The following is a 25,911-nucleotide window of genomic DNA, read 5'->3' as shown; positions in this document are numbered from 1 at the left end:
AGTAATTGTGCTCTTCCTGCAGCCCTATTTATGATCTTTAAGAAGCCTTCTGGGGCTTCCCTGGTGGCGCAGTGGTTGAGAGTCCGCCTGCCGATGCAAGGGACATGGGTTCGTGCCCCGGTCCGGGAAGATCCCACATGCCGCGGAGCGGCTGGGCCCGTGAGCCATGGCCGCTGAGCCTGCGTGTCTGGAGCCTGTGCTCCACAACGGGAGAGGCCACAACAGTGAGAGGCCCGCATACTGGAAAAAAAAAAAGAAAAAAAAAAGAAGCCTTCTGATTCTAACATCTGTGAGTGTATAAAGCATATGGGGGCCTTCCTCACTGTCTCTCATACTTCAAGAGTCACTGCTAAATGACTAAAAATCTCCTGCTTGAAAACTTAAAACCTGGCAAATAAATTTAATAAAATTACAATATGTTTAGAATGATCCATTTTATTATGTCTAGACAGCATTCTAAAAAGCTATAATTCTACATGTGGATCTTCATTTACTTCTATAGCCATACTTCCTTCCACTTGTCAATCACAAAATAATTTCCAGTTCTACAATGAATATTAATCAATATATTAGAATCAATGCTATTCTTGATTTTAATGAGTTTAAAATTTGAAGTACAAGTAGATGGGGCTGGAGGCAGAGAAGCATATACAGCCCTGAATGAGTAAAAGAAATCCTTTCTTTTAACAAATCAATTTTTAAATATATTGGAAAAGGACAAAGGATAAGGCTCAATCCTTCAAGGGAGCTTTGGTGCATATTATTAAAAACAAAGATTATACCTTTATAAACTGAAAAACCAACCTATAAGTAAGCTGGTAAACCAGAAATACTTTACATAGGAAAAATCTCCATTAACTAGTCTAAAGTAATGAGAACCCTCAATAACCAGCGTTTTATATTGAGAATTAAGTATTACACTTAAAAGCTGCCTGTGTTAAATCTTTATATGAAAGAAAAAAGCTTCAGCAGTCATGCTGAAAGACATGCATGTTAGTCACCGCCATGAAGGGTCATAAGGCCTCGCTGGAAGAGCTACCTTGGTATTTGCAAAACCTTACAGGACACAGATCTAAATTTATTTTCTGATCCTTTTATTTTCTTAACATCAAATCAACTTTTAGATAAAAATAAATAGGTACGCATAAATGGAAAAAATAGTGCTAAACTTTATGATTTGTTTAGTCTCATTTTAGCCTAAAGGACAGTCTTGTCCCATATTGTATTTTCCTTTCTAAGTGAAAAGAAAAAAAAAAGTCCACTATTTTCCCCAAAAAGCGGGGGGGGGGGGGGTGGGTGGATGGCAGGGGTGTTAAAGGGTCTAGAGTTGTGCTGTCAAATGCCAGGGCCACTAGCCATATGTGCCTATTTAAACTTCAATTCAAAGATATTAAATAAAAATTTAAATTCTGTTCCTCAGTCATACTAGCCACCTTTTAGGAGCTTCAAAAGCCACATGTGACTTGAAGTCCTGCATAGATACAGGACATTTTACATCATAGCACAGAGTTCTACTGGACAATGATGATCTAGAACAATGTTTCTCAAATTTAAAGTTACACAAAATCATCAGGATAGTTTGTTATAACACATACTACTGGGTCTCCACCCCGGGTAGTTTATTTCAGTTGTCTGGAATGGAGCCCAAAGCCTGCATTTCTAACAAGCTCCAAGATTATACTGATACTGCCTATCATCTTGAGTAGTACTCTCTATGGTAAAGGACTAGCTTTTTTTTTTCCTAATCCACCACTGACCAATACTTTTATAAAATACTAGAAAAGTTAAGTATCAGGAAAAAATACTTTAAACAAGGACTATACCATAAACTTATACTTTCTAAATTATCAGATTCAACAGACAAATCGTTTTTCTAAAAAATGTAGTAAAAGCAGCTAAATACCTTCTCTCAAGTTCTGAACTTACCTCATCGCAGACAGGTAACAAACAGTTCACAGACCTGCACAGATCCAGACTAAGTGTGAGTAGCCCATAGATCTAGAAGAACTTTTTTTATGATTATCCTTTTGGAGCTGGTCATTAATGATCTCTTTCATATCCTCTACCATTTCCTCAAGGTGTTTTTACAACTCAAGGCAAAAATGTTATTTCCATTAAGCAGAAACCTCCCCTCTGCCCAGTCCCTTAAAACAATAATATACAGGGTCTGCTCAAACAACCTGATAGGTCATCATTTATGTGATCCAAATCTGTCACATGGTCAACAAAGATGATGGCTTGACTTTTTCATGCTAACCCAAGGTTGAATTTAGACTGCTAACACTGCAAAAGTTGGTAAGCCAAGATACACAATGAACATTAATAGAGTCTCTGCGTTAAATCACAGAAAATTTCTTTCGGTAAATAAAATTGACGATCTGGACCTACCTTTCCAGACACAATCCTTAAAAGGATTTCTTATGAATACTGATGATTTCCCCAAACCCAAAATGAATAGTCCAGGTACGTTTCTTTACTCTTGTATACTTAGGGAAGGAACACATCAAACAGAATCCCCTTTTAGGACTCAACGCCCTTCAGCAAACTACCTAAAGCTTAGGTGTTTTCCTCAATCCATATATCAAACCAAACAAACTGATTTTTCTTCTACTCAACTTCTGGTCTGGCCCAACAGATGGACTTCTATGAGAAAATCTCCAGGATAACTTCAGGTCGGCCACTTGCTAGAGACTACTCTTAAGAATTTTCTTATTGCTCTATAATTTTGTTTTACCAGTTTGTTTGACTATTACTTAAATAAATTATAAAATAAGGCTCTGAGAACTTTAATATGTGATCCTTTTTCCTATAGTAATATCTGGTTTAACAGAACTTCACATATATGCATGTTCTGTATAAAATAAGGTTACATGCTCAACTAGACATTATTTTAAGAAAAATATCACTTAAAATTAACAACATTAACAGGAAAGTTACAAGGTATATATTTCATATAACATCTGGGGAATATAAAAATGGGGGGAGATTATTTTTAAATGTACTGTTTTAACCTTTTTTTAAAATTTTTATTTATTTATTTATTTTTGGCTGCGTTGGGTCCTCGCTGCTGCACAGCGGGCCCTCCCCAGCTGTGGCGAGTGGGGGCCACTCCTCATTCCAGTGGGGCGTGGGCTTCTCATTGCGGTGGCCTCTCCTGCTGCGGAGCAAGGGCGCACGGGCTTCAGTAGCTGTGGCTCACAGGCTCCAGAGAACAGGCTCAGACCCAGGTCCCCCGCACTGGCAGACAGATTCCCAACCACTGTGCCACCTGGGAAGCCCCATCTTTTTAATTGTTCTGCTTACAGTGTCAGAAAGAAAACCCTTTTCCTCCTAACATATCGAATGAAGCACTAACAGAATGAGTAAGAAGTAGAATCCAAAGCAAGATAATATCAGGAGCTTCTGCCCTGATATTACCACCCCCTCCAGTCCCATCTGCAGAGGCAGATGGCTGAGACCGAGAGGCCCAGGACCCTCTAAGACTGTCTTGTCACCTGCTCCAACCTTCACTCTATCAGGCTGCATGGGCAAAGGCATGGAACAGCTTCCCATGTATAACAATAAGGTAGAGAAGAATTTGGGGGTAACCCTTGCCTGGATGTCACCCTGAAGGATGCAGAAGGACTTCCCCAAGCCTAGGACAACTGATCCAGACTGAGACTGCAGGCACTGCTAAAGGGCAAAAAAGACCCAAAGAAGTCAGCCTCTGGGCAAAAAACTTTTGCTCAAACAAAACAACTGTTTTGTAAGGACCTAAATCAATGACCCTTAATATTATTTTTGCATGCAGGTGGGAAGAGATGGGGGAGAGGAGAAGGTGGGGGCGGGGGGGAACCACAAATCCCTTTAAGAATCATAAGAAACGATGGACTGGCTTCCCATAAACATGCACACAAACAATATTTTGCATACTATTTTGGGCAGTTCACAGATGAGCTAAAGACTCCCTTGGTGTCCATGAATCCCAGGATAAAAAGCATCAACCTAAATAGGTAGGAACCAAAGGTCAGTGCTACAATACCTAGACCTTCATTTAACCTGAAGCTTGACCTTTTACAGAAAGACAATTTTAGAATTTAAAAATATAGATATTCCGAAAATAAAATGCCTTGATCACAAAGCTGTATAAGAAAATCAAAAATATATTAAAATTTTACTGATAATATATTTGATCCATAAAATTAGATCAGTGAAAACTCCCTACAAGAATCTTTAATAGAGTAAAAAAGCAGACAAACAGAAATCTCCCTTGGGAATTCCCTGGTGGTCCAGTTGTTAAGACTCCCCGCTTCTACTGTAGGGGGCACGGGTTCGATCCCTGGTGGGGAACTAAGCGACAGCATGCCGCCCTGCTAAAAAAAAAAAGAGAGAGAGAGAAAAAGAAATCTCCCTTTACTCTTTCACAAAATTCAAACATGCACCCATCACTTTGTGTTTGGATTCATGTCCTGAAGTTATCTTAAAATTCTGCTTCCCAGTTTTCCTGAAATTTTCAAACACTGTCTCAGTATGTTAAGTTCTTCTGAAATAGCTAGTGGATAACAGCACCATGGAAGTCTACTGAAAAATCAGATTTTTTTCTTTGCTAAAAATTTTAAGTCCTTCATTATTACTGTAAAGAAAAAGATTCATCAATTTTTTAAAACTCCTCAAAATATCAGCTATTTATGTCATATATTATCAAAGATCCTAACAGTCTCGATGGCAAATGACACAAAGAATAAAAGTAGGAGAATGTAAGGAATCACTATTACAAACTAGAAAAAACAACTAATACAGGTACCACAAGCAAAACTAAACATTTTTCTCTGGATTTTATGCAAATAATCTGGTTCAGAAATTGGAAAAGAGGTGGATATTTTAAAATAACTCCGGTTTACTACCTTTAAGACTTTTATGGAAGTAACAGAATTTCTCATGAGCCTCCACAAAAGCCTCCACAAAATGAACTAAAGAGAAGAACATTTTGGCAAGGAAAAACTAACTGCATTCTCTCTCTGCACTTCATGGTTATTACTGTACTAGGCTAACTGTGAACTCCTAAGTGCCCTAGAAAGACCTCTCCTACACCATGGAGACAAGGGGGGGCCGGGTGCCCTCACTGTATTCCAACTCGCCTCTTCAGTGACAAATTCTTGAAATGGAGAAGTAAAAATGGACGGGTGTACAGAACTCACGCAAAGTGTGCTAGTTAATCTAGTACCATACCACGAAAGCATGACAGCACACCCCAGCTTTTTAAGAAATCTTTAGAGATAGCTGGTGGTGAAAAGAACATATGCTTTGGATCGAGATGATGTGGGTTCAAATTCTGACTCTAACCTGAACCAGCTTTGTGGCCTTGAACAAGTTACTTCATTTCTTTAAGCTGCAGACCATGGAGCTCACGGAGTGGCTAAGAAAATGGGGATATTTTTTCTCATCTCTGTAGTCCCAGCACCTGGCTAAGTGCTGGACACAGACCAGGTATTCATTCATTCAATGCTAGTTTTTTTGCTTCCCTCACAAGTGTGTTATATTCTACTGCAAACAAAAATGTTCTCTAGGGAACAGATATCTAAGCTCTAGCTATTTTCTATGTATTTCGAAGAGTTTTCAATATAGTAATAACCTAGTATAGGGGAATGCAGGCAGTCCCGTGGAATCCACTGTAGCTTTTCGCCTGAATTAGACTAAAGCTTTGTATGAAGGATGGAAGTATAACGAGAAATACTAAATAATTTTAAAAAATAAAACGATTTCAGGGGAGAGGGATAAATTAGGAGTTTGGGATTAACAGACACACACTACTATAAATAAAATAAGCAAGGACATAGCACATGGAACTATATTCAATATCTTATAATAACCTATAATGAATAAGAATCTGAAATATATATGTATATATAACTGAATAATTTTGCTGTACACTTGAAACTAACACATCATAGTAAATCAACTATACTTCAATTAAAAGAAAATTTTCAAGAAACTCACTAATGGAGGTATGTTTTCTCTTAAAGGTAGTTGTTATCAGTTATTACCCAACGTTTTATTTATTTATTTTTCATCCTGCTGGCGCCTGAGCTTATGTACATGAAATAAAATGGTATTGTTGGACAACTTAAAAAAAACTTAAAACCTTGCTATACTGGAGGGACGAGAGAATAGGGTGAGAACATACTCTCCTCAGTTGATTTAGATACTGTTATTGTCCTAGATACTGTCATTGTCATATACCAAAGATATTTATGCAGGTAGAATCCTTAAATCCTAAAACCGGTTCAAAAGGGTTCAGAACACGAGTTCATGTGTGACTACACTTGGTTATTACAAAGTCTTCCCATGAAAGTTGAAAAACATAGGCACCTGCTGTGAGAATCAAGCCTGAGGTTGTGGAACCCTTTTTCCTCATGGTTTAACACAGGAAGACATAACCACAAACTCTGCTTGGGGCATTTTCCTGACCCCCAGGGCAGCATTTAGGAGAACTGGAAGAAAAGCTGGTGAGGTCGGGGAAGGCCAAGGTCAAGAAGTGGGGGCGGTGGTCACAGGGCTGGATGAGGGGCAGACAGGGCTGGGGGCTCAGAAGGAAGAGGAGGAGGTGGCCAGAGCTCTGATTCTGAGGAGTTTAAGCTGCACTCTTGCTCCCACTGGTCACCACGTGGCCGCCTCTGGGGACAGTAACTTGGGAGGCAGCATTTGTGGTGATGTCCCATCAGCACCTCACACACAGCACGTCCTTCTGCCGGCCCTGCTCCTCTCCAGGGCCCCCCAAGCCAGGACACCCCCAGTCTGCCCATTTCTCCTCACTGCAGCCCCTCCCATCCAGGCCACCAACATCTTGTCCGACCACTGGTCACTCTCTCTCGGCTCCCTCCTGCCCTCTGGCCACCATAGTCCACCCCTCCCCAGCAGCCAAGGGATCTTTCTAGAAAGCCAGTTGGACGAGCCCTTCCTTGCTTGGCCTCTGCAGCACTCTGAATGAAGTCCTGGGCTCTTATCACATCTCCAGCTGCTCTCTGGCTCCACCCTCCCGACACCCGCCCTGCCCTGCCCCCGGCTGGCCTCAGAGTCTCTGCCCCAGGCCATCTATCCATCCAAGAAAACCGAAAAACGTCTTCGAAACTTCTCTAAATCAGAGATCCCCAAGACACAGTAGCCCAAGGGCCTGTTGTTTCTGATAGATTTTCTGTAATATAATAGCAAAACTCACAAATGAGATGTAGTTTCTAAAGAGATAAGATTCTGTTTCAGATTTCCTTTGGTATTTGAAATAGTTATGAGAAAAGTAAATCAATAAATACAAAAAACGAACTGCCAAAGGATCTTCCAGAAAGGTAGTAACATTACTTGTGGCCTCCCACTTCACTTTCAACTGGCCATTCAATTTCTCCTGTGATTTGCCTGAAGTAATATACTGATGAGTTCAGAGAACTTCAGACTATAATAAGAATAAATTATAAAAATAATTAGAAAGCTATAGAACATTAAAAAGTTGTGGGAAAAGTGATCATATTCCAAGACTTTGCAGTGCTATAACAGAAGAGCTAAATGTACAAAGCAAAAAAATAACTGCAGTATAAAAGATGAGACTCCAGGCAGACTGTAATACTGCGATGAGACACAGCTAATTTCACAACAGATCTAGATTTACTTTGCCCATGGCCACACTACAGCAAGAACAATATCATAGTCTGGTTACTATAAGGGAGAGTCCAAAGTTAGCAAAAAAAAAAAAAAAAAAAAAAAAAAAAAAGGGCGGGGGGGAGGAATTGTAAAGGTTAGCTTTTAATAGTCCATTAATCAAGAAAAAAGTTTAAATAATTCATCATAATTCATCTAGGAAATCTGCCCTGGGACAGAAAAGAAGTCCAAAATTAACCTTTTTACAACTCCACATTTTCCCAGGCCTTTTGTTACAGTCATGCATTGCTTATATGAAACCACCTGTTCTGGTTGGCATAAACCCTTTTACTTGACATTTCACGCCTAATCATTTTATCACACACGGATCTCAAACCTCTCTATTCTCAGAGAACCAAAGTTTAGAAAAACTATCTCCCTGAGGTTGCCAACCTGATCTTCCAATTTGGAATACCAACAGATTCTTCTGTGCCATGCACAGTCGATGGGTACAAATCCCCAGTAAGAAAGATAGCTCATAATTAGCCCTGGGAACACAGCAGAGTGGCCCTTGTCTGGACTCTTCTAGGGGTCACAAGCATATCCCCTTAAAGTACGTCGAAATTTGGAGCCTACCGGGATGGTATTCTTATAAGCCATTTGAGAAACAATAGTCGAATCTCAGGCAATACTGCAGACACTCTAAAAATTGTAAAAAATTTTAAATGGGTATTTTCTCCGTTCATGGATCTGCTACACCAGAAATGAGCAGTGTGGAGAATAACGTGCACACACAGTCCCAAAGATGCCTGGAGATGCCAAGGATTCACTAGAAACCTTGGCCGGACTACTAATGGTCCATAAACCCTAATTTGGAGATCACGGGCCTACAGGTTCAAAATTGAATTATACTGCCTTATTAGATCACACACTACCGAAACCACAGTCACATCAATCATAACTGGAGCTAGGAACACTTTAGGTACACAAATATGAGTCTGCTTATGCATTTTTAATTGGATCAAATAAAACAAGCTGCAAACACTCAAATTTCAATTATCTCACTAGTGAGGGGATTTCCTAACAGCGTCTTTTTAAAAACCAAGTAGCTGCCAACCCTCTGCACATCTGACAGGCATGTCTCTGGAAATTTGGGAACAGACTCCGTTGCTTCTCAACAGCGAAGGAAATAAATACCCTGAAGGGGACAGATTCCGTTTTTGTTTTTGTTTTTTAAAGCTCAAACATGCAACCTAATAATGCACAAAACTTGGCTGCGGGGTTGCTGGACATCTCCAGGGTTCCAATTCTCGGAGCGAGTGCGCGCTAGTGCGTAAGAAGGGGGCGGAGGGGGTGCGCGCTCGGAGGACGCGCCGGGGCCCCCGCCCCCTCCCGGAGCAGCAGCCTGGCACCAGCCCACCCTCCTCCACCCCTGCAAAGAGACGCAGGACGCCAAAAGAGCAACTTCTCCGCGGGGGCGGCGGCGCGAATAGCGGTCACCCCCGCCCCGCCGCTGCACGGCCGGGGGTCTCTCCTCGGCCGGGCCCCGGGGAGGCAGGAGGGAAGGGGGAGCCCTCCGCACGCCCCGCCCCCGCACGCCTGGCCCGGGGCCGGGGGCTGCCCGGACCCCCAACCCTCCGCGCGGCCCGCAGCGGCGCACTCCCAAGGACGGCCGCCTGGCCTGAGCGCGAGGCGGAGCGGAGCGCGGCGGAGGCCGGGCCCTCGCCTCAGGCCTCAGGCCGCCGCCTGCCCTCCGCCAGGCCGCCCGCCGCCGGCCCCACTCGGACCCCGGCCCGGCCGGGCCTCGGCACCGCCGCATCCCCTCATCCTGGCTTCATTCATAGGGGCACCGCAGCCCGGCCGGCGGTGCGGGGCCGGGGACCCGCGGACAAGACCGACCCGCCGAGGCCGGGGAGGAAAATAAAAAGTTAAGAGAAGAACTTACCTAAAATGGCTCCTGCAGCAGCCAAAATACAAACAGCTATTATTTGGTGAAGTTTAGCTCAGACACCCTGCAAGGACACCCTAACCCGGCTCGGGCCCGCCTTCCCTGCCATGCCATTGGGCTTCGCCGGCCCAAAACACAGAGTCATTGGTCAGCCTGGCTGCCGCTCAGACAGAAGCCCATTTCAAGCTTGCTTGCAGGGGCGAGTGATGGGCTCGCTCCATTGTGCTCGTATTTGCATGGATGTGATAGCGGCTCTGATTGGCCGGCGCCGGGGCCGCCCCGCCCCCTGCCTCGCGCCCCCCGCCTTGGAGACGCCGCTGCGCGCGGCCCCGCCCCCCGGGACAGAGCGGCGGGGCCACGGGGGCGGGGCGGGGCCGGGGTCCTGCGGGCCGAGGGGGCGGGGCGGGGTCCTGCAGCAGCAGACAGCGGGCAGGGGGCGGGGACCTGGAGCGCGCGCGCGCGGGGAGGGGCGGGGGTTCAGCCAGCAGGTGGAGGTCTCTTAGGTAGCGGGCTAGCCATATGGAACACCCTGGGCTGGTGTCTCGGGGCTGGGAGAGGTTGTGACTGGGGTGCCGCGACAGAGAGATTCCGCTGAGGCCGAGGTCCCGTTGGTCAGGAAAAGAAGATTCCGAGAAGCCAGGCGAAGAGCCAAGGAGCCCCGAGCTCTGTCTCTAGCCGCATCCCTGCCGCTCCTCCTGGCTCCCGGACACTCCTGGCACACGGGCTTCTTCCCAAGGACCCCCCGCACACCCGGGGAGTTTTCAGCTCCGGAGGTCTTGCGGTGCCTTGGATATACCTCCGTAAAATCAGGTGTCGAGCTATGGTGTGTTTACGTTCAGGCCTGTCTCCCTCACCATCCTTGTAGCATCCTCAAGGACAGGGCCCAGCATATGGCAGTGATACAACTAATTGTTTAATATTCTTTAATTCGTTCGTTAGTAGCTAATTTTTGAATGCCCACTAAATGCCAGGCATTGATCTAAGACAGGAGATACAGCGGTCAATAAGACAGACCTTGCTATCGTGGAATGGACCTGCTAAAGGGAAAGAAAGACAATAAACAAATACAGGGGGAGAAGTAGTGATAAATGTTAAAAAGAAAATAGATGCAGGCAGAGAGGAATGGGGAGTTGGGCCTGTCTGGCTGAATACTCTGTATGGTATCCATTACTGCCCCCCTCCCAGATGTGGCAGTCACCTCCCACCTTACCCCCTGCTTGCCCCCATCACAGGTGTTTCCTTAACACCCACACACAAAAAAAATGGTTGGCTTCTTACTGTGGAGGCTCATTTTACCTTGATTAAAGTAGGAATGATCTGAGTTCTGATGATTCCAAGAGCTGTTTGTCTGATACTTTTAAGATGAACGTGGTTTGACTTTGTCAGAGGTAGCTGTAATGATTTAGCAGAGCCTTACTGCACCCCCAGAGAGAGGATATTTTTAGTGTCTTTGAAACCCCAGCATTCCTATGATTTTCATCCCATGGCCCTAACTCTCTTCTGAGGACAACTTCTTCACTTCTCACCAGACACCAGAGATTTCTCCAGTTTGAAAATACAAAGATAGCAGCCCCCCCCCCCGCCCCCTGCCACCTGTCTACCTCACCTGTGCACATTTCTTTCATTTGACTCAAGACTGGCCAAGCTGTATCACGGTCCTTCCCTCCTCCCTCCTCTTTCTTCCTTCCTTACACAAATATTTAGTAAGCGCCACCTATGTTCCAGGTATTGTTCTAGACGTTAAACAAGGCAGACGACATCTCTGACCTCAGGGAGCTTATAGTCTAGCTGAGGACAAGGCAGAATTTGACACATGGATCCTAAAGAGCTCCAGTCCTGCCGAGCTGCTGGTGAGTGAGTATGCAGAGAGCTGCTTGTCCCCACTGACTCACAGGGATAGCGGACTTGCCCTCCTGAACCAGCGGCTGCAGGGGCTGAAGCAGGACCAGACAGCTGGTAGCTACAGCCTCTTCAGTCTGACACCAGGATCAAGGGTCTAAAACTGCTCATGGGACTTGGGTTTGTGAACTTTAGCTTCTGGAAAGGGGCTGGGAGCAGAGTTATATCAGAGGCAGACTTGGTGAGTCCAACATGGGAGTCGAGTGGCCCTCCTTTCACACAATCAAATCCTGTGCCCACAAAAGATGACATAGCACAAATGAGGTGGGGGTGGAATGGGACTCCAGGCAGAGGAAGGAGAGTGTGTATGCCAAAGCATAAAAGCAAGGACACTGTTGTGAGGTGTGGGAGGGGGAGGGGGGAGGGAGGTAGATCTGTCAGTAATTCCTGTTCTTAAACTTGAGAAAAGTCAGTAGCACATAAGAAATTAAACACACGCAAGGACACAAATATTATATTGCTAAACAAGAAATCAATAGGAATGCATGATTGATTCACAAATGAATGGTACAGGTAAAAGCAAAGGAAAGATTTGGTAGCTATACTCAGGAGAGGCAGCAGACTTGACCTTCAAAGAGTCAAGTCTGTAGAACCGACCAAGGTTAGTGGAATCTGACCCTTAAAACACCTCCGCAGTATCCAGGGGCTGGAGGGGAAACATAGACAGCTAAGTGTCTTTTAGCTGTACCCATCCATGGGGATGTCTTAGCCTGGGTTCTCCAGAACGCAGAGGCTGATTCTGTAGGGCAGGAGTGAGAGGCAAAAGGAGTAAGGTAGGGGACTTTCTCCTTCTGCCAGTCCAGTGGGTAAGACTCTGTGCTCCCAATGCAGGGGCCTGGGTTTGATCCCTGTTCAGGGAACTAGATCCCACATGCCACAACTAAAAAGAGCCCCATGCCACAACAAAGATCTCATACGTGGCAACGAAGATCCCACATGCCACAACTAAGACCTGGCACAGCCAAATAAATAAATAATTTTTTAAAAGGAGTAAAGCAGGGAAGAGGGAAGAGCCATTACCAGGATGATTATTCATGTGGCCTCCACTAAGTGTGGCTGATTGCTCCCACTCAAGGATTATCCTCTGAAAAGCCACATAAAATGAGTCTCAGTACAGCCTGTGGGAGAGGGAAGGGAAGGAAATTTATCCACCAGCTCATCTTGAGTGAATTCTTATTCATTCCAGTTTTTCACGCATAGGTGCCAAGTGGGGTTCTGTGGTGTCCCAAAATTCAGTGTTAAGGAGTGTGCAGCAGGGCCATGGGCAAAGGATTACCAGGACGCAGCTTTGTGGAACTGGAGCTCATGCAGAGCTGGATGCCACAGCAGCGACTGGGACAGAGATGGCTGACACTAAGAGGCCCTGAAGTTCTGACGTGGGGGTGACATCGGTGATGCATGACTTTCTGTACCACATAGTACATCCATGTTTACAAAGGGCCCCAGAAGAGCAATCCTTAGGCGCTCTGAAGGGGAGCCATGTGAGGGCTGCCAACAGTTCTGGAACTTTGTGACAGTAACTCTAAAAACACGAGTTGCATCCTGCCTGACCATGTTCTCTCTTGCCTTCCTGCCTCTGTTCACTTGTCTGTTTCCTCCATTAGACTGTGAGCTTCTATATTGTTCTTGTTTATATATCTCTGGCAGAGGAAAGGCTACTTTCCCCCGCCTATTTCATTTTCCTCCTAGGCTCATAGAAAAACTACATTTCTCAGTAATCAGATAGGTCCTTGTGACTGAGCTCTAACAGAATCTGGACAGAAGTGACACAAATATATCCCATGTCTAAGCATCCCCTAAAACTTCCTGTGTGATCCTCCAAACTCTTCTCCTATCCTCATCTGCTGGCCAGATGCAAAACTATCCAGTGGAGGAATCAAGAGGCCCCAGAAAATGGCAATGGCATGAGTCTGCGTCACCAACTGACCGCATGAAGAACCCGTGTGCTTCCCTGCACTGGACTGTGCTATGAGGGAGAAATAAACTGTCAAAATGTCAAGTCACTGAAATGTGAAGGTTGTTTGTTACGGCCATTAGTACACTCTGACTAATGCAGTTCTTATCTACATTCATTTGATTCTTTGTCCCTCCAGGGCAAGGACTATTTATTTGGCTTTGTAACTCAAGTACTAGTACAATGTCTGGCTACATAGTAGGAATTGCTCAAAGTATGAATGAATATGAATGAGCTGATACCTGAGCCTGGTCTAAAGCATCAAAGGTAGAATGCCAGGTAAGGTGGCAGGTGGAAAGTGTTCCACTCAGGAGACACAGCATGTGCTGCAGAGGCAGAGAGACTGGGGTGAACATATGCAGTTCTCAGCAGTACAAATAGTTCTTGATTTGAGAGTAAGATGGCTAGGGTGAGGCTAGAGAGAAGACAGGGGCCAGATCACAAAAGGTCTTATTCATTATATGAAGGAGTCTGAACTTTTTCCTACAAGAATCAGTCAAGGTTTTTAAACAGGGATGTGATACCATCAAGTTTATGTTTTAGAACGATCTCTCTAGCAGCCTAGAAGAAGGATGGATTAGAAAGGAAGAGGCCAAAATGTGGATTTTTTTAAAGTAACATTTCCCTTTGCTCTAAATCATTCTTCTCATGAGATGCTCCACTAAAAAGAGTTTTGGGGTCAGGTTGGTTTGGACATTGTACATACTTGAGCCCCTCTTGGAAGCTCCCATTGTTCATTAAAAACTCTGAGAAGTCCTGCATTAATGAAATCTGTTAAACTTTAACATAATATTTCTCAAAATTATTTGGCCCTTTTCATTTAATACCTATTTAAACTAGTATTAGGATTAGATTTGCCTACATATCACACACACACAAAAGGACAAAGGGCATTAGTGACATTGAAGTTTATTTTTGTCTTGCATAAAAGAAATCTGGGAAGCAGGCAGTGCAAGGGAGGCATGGAGCTCTGTGGTATCGTCAGCAACCCAGGCTTCAGTATTTTTGCTCCACCATCATTGACTTTCATTCCCAAGGTCACTTCATGGTCCAAAGTGGCTGCTGGAAAACCAGTCCCTATTTTTTTGGATGGAAAAAAGGAAAGACAAATAGGAAAAAGTGGAGTTGAGTCATGTCCCTTAAACAGCCTTCCTGAAAATACTACACATCACTTCTGCTTACATCTCATTGGCCAGAACTCGGTCACATGGCCACACCAAGCTGCAGAAGAGGCTGGGAAATATGGTATTTTAAAAAAATTTTGCTTGGCTATGTGTCAAGTTAAAAATTGAGGTTCTTGGGACTTCCCTGGTGGTCCAGTGGTTAAGACTCTGCGCTCCCAATGCAGAGTGCCCAGGTTCGATCCCTGGTCAGGGAACTAGATCCCGCATGCCGCAACTAAGACCCGGTGCAGCCAAATAAATAATTTTAAAAATTGAGGTTCTTACGTTTCCATCAACAGATGTATGTATATATATGATGGAATATTACTCAGTCATAAAAAAGAATGAAATATTGTCATTTGTAACAACATGGATGGACCTAGAGATTATCATGCTAAGTGAAGTCAGTCAAAGACAATTATATATTACTTATATGTGTAATCTAAAAAATAATACAAATGAACTTATTTACAAAATAGAAACAGACTCACAGACATAGAAAACAAACTTATGGTTACCAAAGGGGGAAGCAGGGGAAAGGATAAATTAGGAGTATGGGACTAACAGATACACACTACTATGTATAAAATAGATAAACAGCAAGAACCTACTGTATAGCACAGGGAACTATATTCAATATCTTGTAATAACCTATAATGGAAAAGAATCTGAAAAAAAAATATATGTATATATATGTATCTGAATCACTTTGCTGTGCACCTGAAACTAGCACAATATTGTAAATCAACTATAATTCAATTTTAAAAATTGAGATTCTGTCACTAAAGAGTTGAGAGACTCACTTAGCAGTCTCTGACACAATGTCCCACAGAAATAGTATTCCCAGTACATAAGATGGGATAAAATGACTAAGTAAGGAGACTGATTTTTTAAACATTTTTAACAGCTTTATTGAAGATAATTTGCATATCGTACCCAACACCTACTGCAAGTGTACAGTTTAATGATTTTTAGTAAATTTATACAGTGGTGCAACCTTTACCACAACCCAGTTTTAGAAAATTTCCACCACCCCCAGGAGTTCCCTTCTTCCTGTTTGCAGTCACTCCCCACTCCCACTCCCAGGCCCAGGCAACCATTGATCTGCTTTCTTCTCTATAGTTTTGCCTTTTCTAGAAATTTCATACTTACAGAACAGTGCAATATGCAGTCATTTGTGTCTGGCTTATTTCACTTAACGCAATATCTTTGTGGTTCATCCATGTTGTAGAATATATTATCTGTTTATTCCTTTTTAGCGCTGCAGAGTCCTCCATTGTATGGATATGCCTTCTTTTACAATACTTATCCACTCGCCAACTAATGGACATTTGGATTGTTTCCACTTTGGGGCTATTATGAATAACGGTGCTATGAACATTTACATGCAAGTCTTTGTGTGGACATATGTTTTCATTTATCTTGGGTGGATACCTATGGAGATCGATGCTTACAATCAAACACATACGTTGAAAGGACATTCACTGATTACCTGCAACTGACAAGCACTGTACTGGGTGCTGGGGATACAACGGTGAATAAAATGCAGCACAAACTCAGCCTTCCTGGAGCTTGCAATCTGTGAAGAAGACAGACGTTTAGTCAAATGATCGTGCAAACAAATGTAAAACATAACAGCAGTGGTAAGTGCCGTAAAGGAAGGTCACTTGGTGCCATGAGAGCCTGTGCTGGAAGGATCTGCCTTGATCAAGGAGGTCAAGGAAAGCTGCCCATTAGCTGAGATCTGAAGTATACCAGGATGATCACCCCAATGAATTTTGTCCTTCAAAGTAGTATCCTATGAGGCCATACACTTATTTCCAATAATGCTGCCCTTGCAAACAATTCTGAGCCAATTTATAAGCATGCTGGTCCCAGACCTCTTTGTCCTCAGATAAAGTCCTCGTGTTTTAACCTCTCAGAATGTTTTGTTTTCTGATTAGACCATGACGAATCCAACAAACCACATAAGAAAATCAACTGCATCCCTTTAGAGTCACTCTCACCAATTGCCAAAAATGGAATTCCCCTGCTATATCATGGACCTTATTCCCCAAGAGCTAGTGGAGAGGGGTTCATGGCAGTTTGCAAAAATAAACTCACAGAGGAACTTCCCTGGTGGTCCAGTGGCTAAGACGCTGTGCTCCCAATGCAGGGGGCATGGGTTCGATCCCTGCTCAGGGAACTAGATCCCACATGCCGCAACTAAAAGATCCTGCATGTAGCAATGAAGATCCCACGTGCCGCAACTAAGCCCCAGTGCAGCCAAATAAATAAATGTATAAATATTTTAAAAAATAAAAATAAAAAATGAACTCATAGATATCATCTGGAGCTCCATTCTCCCTTACAGCTCGAAATCATGTGCCTGTGAATTTGCCACTGAGAAAATGCCAGTGACCCATGGTGTGTGGAGGTAATTTCCAAAAGAGAAATAAAAAAAATATGTATAGCCAGTGGCACTGCCCTGGCCTGCCAAAAGCACTTTCCCCAGGACAAAACTGGATAAGAATAGTTAAGCCCACAGGCTTTGGAGACAAAGAGATCTGGTTCCAATTCCAGCTCTACCACTGGTGACCTTAGGAAAGTCACTTAACTTAGAGTTTTTTGATTTCGATAATAGGGTTGTTGTGTGGATTAAATTATTGGTACAAACTACTTAGCACATGGTAACTGCTGAACAAATTGTTAATTACATCCTTTCCTCTGGCCCCTATTTTCCCAAGTTCTGTGTACACCTTCCCCCTTCTGTTGACTGGCTTTTTTTTAAAACATATTAATTCCATTGATTCGACCCAAGTCTATCTCTGTCCTTCTTGCCTTTGGCCTGAGGGTCCTTCTGTCTTTTCAAGTGCCTTCTGCTGATATATGACCTCCATCCCTTGTGTATTAATTGGGCTGATTTAACTCTTAAAGTGCTGTAGAGCTCTCTCACCCATGTACGGCACAACTACTATTTTGATTTTTTTAAATCTGAGTTTATATGTATAAATGACTGTGCTCACTTTCGGTAACGATGATTTATGTAAAGTCACACCTCAAATGTTCTTGGACAGGATTTTTTGAAAACACTGGTCACCCTACCCTGAAATAGCTCCATAAATCCTTCATTCTCACTCAGAAGTGTACTTTCCTGCAGCCACAGACCATTTTAGCCATAAAAACTTGCTGAAGCTGAAGCTTTTTACCAAGCCTCAAGTTGCTGTGGAATCCTTTCCCTTATATACACAATTCTGCCATCAACATTACTGACGAATTTAGAGACATGACTATCTGCAAATTGACTATTTAAAAAAAAGCAATGCTGTTTTCACTCTAGGAATAAAGCACTACAGTTTCTTTTTAATTAATTAATTAGTTTCCATGTTTTTGCCAGGGAAAAGTGTGGTAGCCATCCTCCAAGATGGCCCTCAATGGTCTCCACATGCTGGGATTCAAACTCTTATACTGTTCCCACCTATATGGGGTAAGGCCAACTAGGAAGGGCTTGCAGTGTAAAACCTATTTGCCATCTCCAGACATTAACTCTGACAGTGACCACAATGATGTAGCCATTTCACCTGTAAAATGGGGATACTACCCTGTCTAGGCAACTTATTAGGGTGCCATCAGGGTCAAATGAGATGCAGCATGTAAAAGAGCTTTGGCATAAACCCAAGAATTATTATTGAGGATTTCAGGTGTAGTACTTTATACATGAGACATCAGAGTATAAACCCATTATGTATAATTTGCATGTGTCTTAGTGATGACCAGAGGCCATACTCATAAACCAGTGTTCTCACATTGTTGAAATGTCAGTGCCTCCAAAATCTTTTGACTCAGGGCCATAGAAGCTTCCAACTGCTAAGGTGTGACATCTTCCCAGACCAGACTACTGATCGGTCATAGAGAATTGCCAGGGCACTGTCCCTCTTCATGCATTTCTGAAATATTCTTTTGGATAACAGCACACTTTTCAGTAAATTTTTCTTGAATGGTTTTGAAGAAGTGTAAACAATGCCCTCAAAGGACTGGCCAGTGTTGAGCTCCATGAAGTACCAGCACTTCTGCCTTCTGCTTGCCCAACAAGTGAATGGCATTTGCAGGAGAAGAGCTGGGCTACCAAGACTTGCTCAGACAATTTCATTCCAATTTAAACATGTGCCCGTGGTGGATTCTTGACCTTAAAACTATACAGGAATCTAGCAGTCATTTTAGCCATGGTTCTCAGTGTTAGGTCTTGACATGGCCAGTTATGAAGTATATGGTAATTTGTCACTGGTCATATACAAAGGAGCACAGTCTAAATGATTTACCTTTAAAAAAATAAATAAATGGGAGCAGATATTCTTATAATAATGTCACTCCTATTCATTTGTATTCTGATGTGCTCTCCTGAGCAACAGAGCAGGGGGTGGCATTTAGCTGAGCACTGGCAATGTCACATAGCCCATGGTGTACCTTGTCTATGGCTCAGCCTGTGGTGAGAGACCATTACCAGTTCTGACAATGATAAATCATGATGGTGTTGGTGAGGGAGTGGTGATTTTATAGTTATGGCCACTATTAATGCTTTTGCTTCAGTAGTATATGCTTTCTCAACTTATTACTAGTATTTGTTGGGCAAAAGTCTGGGAGAGGAATGAAACTTGTTAAAAATAAAGTTAGCCGTATTTTATTGGTTTTTCCTTACATAATGGCAATTTTTGAGATTTTTTGTAATATTCAAAATGGTTTTATGACCATCACACCATAAATATTTTTAGTACTATCTGTCTTACTTCCCTGGGGGGAAAAATCAACCTAGATAGTGAGAAGTATAGTTTTCATCCAAACCTCCTCATTGGAAGTGGAAATAAAAACAAAAATAAACAAATGGGACTTAATGAGACTTAAAAGCCTTTGCACAGCAAAGGAAAACATAAAGGAGACGAAAAGACAACCCTCAGAATGGGAGAAAATATTTGCAAATGAAGCAACTGACAAAGGATTAATCTCCAAAATTTATAAGCACCTCATGCAGCTTAATATCAAAAAAAACAAACAACCCAATCCAAAAATGGGCAGAAGACCTAAATAGACATTTCTCCAAAGAAGATATACAGATTGCCAACAAACACATGAAAGGATGCTCAACATCACTAATCATTAGAGAAATGCAAATCAAAACTACAATGAGGTATCACCTCACACCAGTCAAAATGGCCATCATCAAAAAATCTACAAACAATAAATGCTGGAGGGCTTCCCTGGTGGCGCAGTGGTTGAGAGTCCGCCTGCCGATGCAGGGGACATGGGTTCGTGCCCGGTCCGGGAAGATCCCATATGCCGCGGAGCGGCTGGTACCGTGAGCCATGGCCACTGAGCCTGCGCATCCGGAGCCTGTGCTCCACAACGGGAGAGGCCACAGCAGTGAGAGGCCCGCATACCACAATAAAGAAAAACCAGAACTACCATATGACCCAGCAATCCCACTACTCGGCATATACCCTGAGAAAACCATAATTCAAAAAGAGTCATGTACCACAATGTTCATTGCAGCACTATTTACGATAGCCAGGACATGGAAGCAACCTAAGTGTCCATCGACAGATGAATGGATAAAGAAGATATGGCACATATATACAATGGAATATTACTCAGCCATAAAAAGAAACAAAATTGAGTTATTTGTAGTGAGATGGATGGACCTAGGGTCTGCCATACAGAGTGAAGTAAGTCAGAAAGAGAAAAACAAATACCGAAATACCGTATGCTAACACTTATATATGGAATCTAAAAAAAAAAAAAGGTTCTGAAGAACCTAGGGGTAGGACAGGAATAAAGACACAGACGTAGAGAATGGACTTGAGGAAAGGGGGAGGGGGAAAGGTAAAGTGGGACAAAGTGAGAGAGTGGCATGGACACATATACACTACCAAATGTGAAATAGGTAGCTAGTGGGAAGCAGCCGCATAGCACAGGGAGATCAGCTCGGTGCTTTGTGACCACCTAGAGGGGTGGGATAGGGAGGGTGGAAGGGAGATGCAAGAGGGAGGAGATATGGGGATATATGTATATGTATAGCTGATTCACTTTGTTATAAAGCAGAAACTAACACACCATTGTAAAGCAATTATACTCCAATAAAGATGTTAAAAAAAAACAACAAAAAACACAAACCTCCTCATTGGGGTCACAGGAGGTATAGCAGAGAAAACACTGAGACACAGCTCTGATCCAATACCTCCCCTGCACAAATACTCACATATTGCAAGTTTGTTTATTCTCCTTACTCCTTCTGGGCATTAACAAGGGCAAGGTTAAATCAGGGTCACCACAGGCAGAGCTCTGTAAACTAAGTAAAATTCCTGGAAGACCCATTGACATCAAGCAAGTACAAAGTGCCACAGGCAAAATGGAGTCAGGATTAGGAGCCAGGAGCTCCAAGTCATTTGGAGTTAGGATCAAAAAAATAGGTGGTTGAAAACAAATGGCAAAGATCCAGGTAGGATGATCTGTTTTGGTAAGTAGGTCCAAATGGTGATGTGTGTGTGTGTGTGTGTGTGTGTGTGTAGTCTTGGAAGGGTATTGTTTAGTTAATTAAAAGAGACAAGGTAGATAAGGGTAGCTCATGAATGATTAGATGGACGGTTGGATAGTTAAAATGATGCATGAAAAATAATGAAATATCTGTGAAGCACAGTAAAGCAAAGCACAATAAAGTGAAGAAGAAAAAATGATGCATGAATGATTGGTGGAGGAATGGATGATTGAATGGATAAATGGAAATAATGAAATCAGGATGGATGGCTTATATGACAGATGAATGGGTGGTGGGCAAGTGAATGATTAGTTGGATGAATGGATAAATAAGTGGACAATGGATGGATGAATAGATACATACATACATACATACATACATACATACATACATATGTACGTGGGTACATAGATACTAGATGAGTGAATGGATGACCAAACTGATGGATTGATGGATGAACACAAAGATGGACTAATGAACAGATGGATGAATGAATGCATAAATGGACGGATGGTGTGGTAGAATAATGGTTCTCAAAGATGTCTTAATCCCTGAAATTTGTGAATATTTTAGATACATGGCAAAGGGGAATTAAGCTTACTAATCCACTGATCTTGAGATAGGGAGATTATCCTGGATTATCTGGGTTGGCCCAATGTAATCACAAGTACCCTTATAAGAGGAAGGCAGAAGGGACAGATTTAGAGATTGAAAGATGGTAGGCTGCTGGTTGTAAAGTTCAAGGAAGGAGACATGAGATCAGGAATGCAGGTGGGCTCTAGAAGCTGGAAAAGGCAAGGAAACAGATTCTCCCCTAGGACCTCCAGAAGTACTGCTGCTCTACCCACATTTTAATTTTAACCCCTTAAGACCCATTTTGGACTGCTGAACTGTAAGATAATAAATCTGTGTTGTTTTAAGACACTAAGTATGTGGTAATTTGTCACAGAAGCAATAGAAATGGATGAATGTATCAATGAGTCAATAAGTGGATGGAAAATGGATGAATACTTGGATGATTAAATGGATGAATACACTGATAGTTGGGTGGACGAATGGATGGATGGAGGGATGGGTGAATGTATACATGAATAAATTGTTGGTTGGTTGGAGGGGTGGGTAAAAGAAAACTTGTTTCTCCATTCATAATACTTCTGACACCAAATGTGTGGGGTTTTCCCTCGCATTAATCTATTCTGATACTAACTACCTGGAGTTAGCACAGACCCCACAGGTTAAGGGCTCATCCCCACAAGACTGCTCCCCCAACTTTGAACGCCAGTCACAAGTAGAGTGTTCCCAGGTTACTCACACTTATATCCAACTTGGCTACAAATCAGGGTTGCCCATGAGTCTCTCCTCAGGTTTGATAATTGGCAATAATGGATCACAGAACTCAGGGAAGTGCTTTAGTTATGTTTACCAGTTTATTATAAAGAATATTGTATAGGATACAAATGAACAGGCAGATGAAGAGGTATATAGGGCAAGGTCTGGAAAGGTCCTAAGTGCAGGATTTTCTGTCCAGGTGGAGTTTGGGGTGTTCTACCCTCCCACTATGTGGATACATTCACCAATCTGGAACCGCTCTGAACCCCATAGCTGGAATTTTATGGAAATTTCATCACTGTAGGCGTGATTAACTCAATCTCCAGTCCCTCTCCCCTCCCCAGAGGATGAAGGGGTGGGGCTGAAAGTTCAAAGCTTCTAATCATGGCTTGATCTTTCTGGTGACCAGCCCCATTCTGAAGCTATATGGGAGCCCACCAAGAGCTGCCTTATGAGAACAAAACATTTTTCTATCACCCAGGAAATTCCAAGGGATTTAGGAACTCTGTGTCAGGAACCAGGGGTAGAGACCAAACATATTTATTACGTCACAGAGGGGTAAATGAATATATGGATACATCAATGGATAAATGAATTGATGGACACATGGATAAACGAATGGATGAATAGGTAGGTGGGTGGACAGATAATGGATATATAAACAAATGGTGAGATAGAATGTGAGTTGGTGTATAGATGCATGGATAGATGGATGGTTGTCTGGTGAATGGATAGATGACACATGGATTGATGATTGGTACGATGGACGATTAAATGGATATATGAATGGGTAATGAATGAATAGATAAATGAATAGACACTTGGTTGGAGACCTGATTGGATGGATAGGTACTTGCACGTATGTATGTATGCATGAATAAATAAAAACCATCTTATGCTTAGAGACAAAAGCACTATCTTTGACCTGAAATGTGGACTTTTTGTCCATTAGGGAAGTTTCCAGTTAGGAAAGGAGAAATCCAGATGGACTGTAAAATGTGCACAAAGTCCTGAACTTGCACTAAGCCTCCATCCTCCAGAATGAACAATTTAAAATGAAAGACTTAGGGAGGGTGGGAAGGAGGGAGACGCAAGAGGGAAGAGATATGGGGATATATGTATATGTATAACTGATGCACTTTGTTATATAGCAGAAACCAACACGCCATTGTAAAGCAATTATACTCCAAAAAAGATGTTAAAAAAAAAGAGAGAAAATAAATAAATAAAAGACTTTTGCACTTGACGGTTTCTCCATTTGGAAACTTCTACTCGTTCCCTGCATCGTAGCACAAGCATTGCTTTCTCAAGGATGCCTTATTTATTATGTTCTTGCAGTATTGTATACCTTTCCTTTGGAGCACTTTTAAAATTTCAATTTTACATTTATTTGTATGATCATATGATTAGTATCTGTCTCCTCCACTAAACTGTAGTTGCAAAGGGCAAGGATTAAAGTATTTGGGCATGCCATTTTATCCCCATCTCTTTTTTTTTTTTTTTTTTTGCGGTATGTGGCCCTCTCACTGTTGTGGACTCTCCCGTTGTGGAGCACAGGCTCTGGACGCGCAGGCCCAGCGGCCATGGCTCATGGGCCCAGCGGCTCTGCGGCATGTGGGATCTTCCCGGACCGGGGCACGAACCCGTGTCCCCTGCATCGGCAGGCGGACTCCCAACCACTGCGCCACCAGGGAAGCCCTATCCCCATCTCTTAAGTCATGCCTGGCACATAGAAAAAAAAAAAATGTGGGGTTTTTTGGTAAGTACCTTTTTGAATGGATTGAGACCTTCCTGTGGCATTCCTACTCATATCATCAGAAAAGATCTTGATGGGTTGCTGGAGCATTATTGATAACATGGTGGCTAAGTCTGGCTTTCCTGTTGGAAGATTTTGACAAAGAATCTAACCCTCCAAAAGGGAGGAGTCATGCACTGAGTTCAAGTCCTCTTCTGTGCTAGTGAGGACCAGGGCCCTTGTCTTTGCACCAGGCCAACCATGTCTTTACCTTAACTCAGGTCCTCCTCACTCAGCTGTCCTGGAAACAACAGCCTCTCTGACTTACTGAGGCCCTCTAGCCATCTTCCAGCCTGACCTCCATCAGCACCAGCTCCAGCCACCTGCCCCTGCCCTGCTCCAAGCCGGCAGATTCAGAGGCCACACCTCTTCCTAGTGACTAGTAGAACCTCTTCGGTCACTCTGATCATCCTTCTTTTCTTCATCTCCGGTTAGTTTCACTTTGATCTTTTCAGGTCTCTGCTAGGCTTCAGTTTGAATTTTGTGATATTTTCTTCCTTCCTGTGTCCAGGGCACTGAGGGTCTAAGAGAACTGTACTCAAATCACCTCGCTGTATGAACTGGGCAATTTACTTAACTTTTCTGAGCCTGTTTCCTAATCCACGAAATGGATGCAATAAATCTATGTCCCAGGGTGGTTGCAGAGGTTAAACAAGATGATATAAATGAAGTATCTAGCACAGTGAATGGCAACGGTAAGTGATAATCAATTATTAATTTTCCTTCTTTTCCCAAGGTTTTTCTCTCTTGCTTCTTCCTGTGGCACAATGTACTCTCCTTTTCGATATCGCAGTTTTCTGTCTACAGAACGTTTTCTAGCCTTCATAAAAATAGCACTACAGGCTTCCCTGGTGGCCCAGTGGTTGAGTGTCCGCCTGCCGATGCAGGGGACACGGGTTCGTGCCCCGGTCTGGGAAGACCCCATATGCCCCCACGGAGAGGCTGGGCCCGTGAGCCATGGCCGCTGAGCCTGTGCGTCTGGAGCCTGTGCTCCGCAATGGGAGAGGCCACAACAGTGAGAGGCCCGCGTACCGCAAAAAAAAAAAAAAAAAAAAAAAAGCACTACATAAAACAAAATTGCAAAGTATTTATATTTTTCAAATAACTTAATTCAATTATAGACTGGTCAATTTTAGTTATTTGAGCATTACTAAAACCATCTGAAGCTGGTAAATAAAGTAAAGTTCTATATTCACATTCAGAAAATAAAGAGCTAAAGCAATACTTTGGAAAACGGTAAGGAAAAGACATATTCCTTGAGGCCTAAGATCTCATATGGAACATGTCAACCTATTGCTGCTTCTTCTGGCGTAGAGACAATGCACAAGGAGCTCTTTATATTTTAAATTTCACTTCAAACAGCAGCCATGAAGCTAGTGGAAGAATGGAAGCCCACATTTTCTGGGAAGAAGGATTTGGCAGGTGGTACCTGTGAGTTACCCACAAGGTGCCCACGTGCGTGATTTAGTGCTGGAGATTTGAAAATTCACAAGGAAATTAAGAAATGAGTGAGAAAGCAGTTATCAACTTATTTTTGGAATAGTGGAATAATTGTGGTGAAGATCTCGAAGCTAAATGGAGAATTCAAGACAGGGTCATAATTAACTATTACCAACATAAGCACAGAGGAAAACAGATGGTTCAGGGTTCAAATACTGACAGCACCACTTTCTGACTTAGTAACTTTGGTCAAGTTACTTACTCCATTTCTCT

General features: G+C 42.9%; 1 protein-coding gene across 3 annotated transcripts in view; it reads right to left on the bottom strand.

Annotated features, from left to right (window-relative positions):
• Positions 1 to 9,634, bottom strand: part of CHD6 (chromodomain helicase DNA binding protein 6) — a 227,244-nt gene extending 217,610 nt beyond the window's left edge. For 2 of the 3 annotated variants that reach the window (XM_060079536.1, XM_060079538.1), the window contains exon 1: positions 9,551 to 9,634. The gene's annotated coding sequence lies outside the window, so the exon portion shown is untranslated. The remainder of the gene's footprint in view (positions 1 to 9,550) is intronic. The other variant, XM_060079537.1, reaches the window with a different exon arrangement.
• Positions 9,635 to 25,911: the final 16,277 nt, after the last annotated feature.

This window comes from Mesoplodon densirostris, chromosome 16, assembly GCF_025265405.1.
Source record: "Mesoplodon densirostris isolate mMesDen1 chromosome 16, mMesDen1 primary haplotype, whole genome shotgun sequence".
NCBI lineage: Eukaryota > Metazoa > Chordata > Mammalia > Artiodactyla > Ziphiidae > Mesoplodon > Mesoplodon densirostris.
The sequence above is the reverse complement of the archived record's forward strand: the minus strand, read 5'-3'. Positions and strand labels throughout refer to the sequence as shown.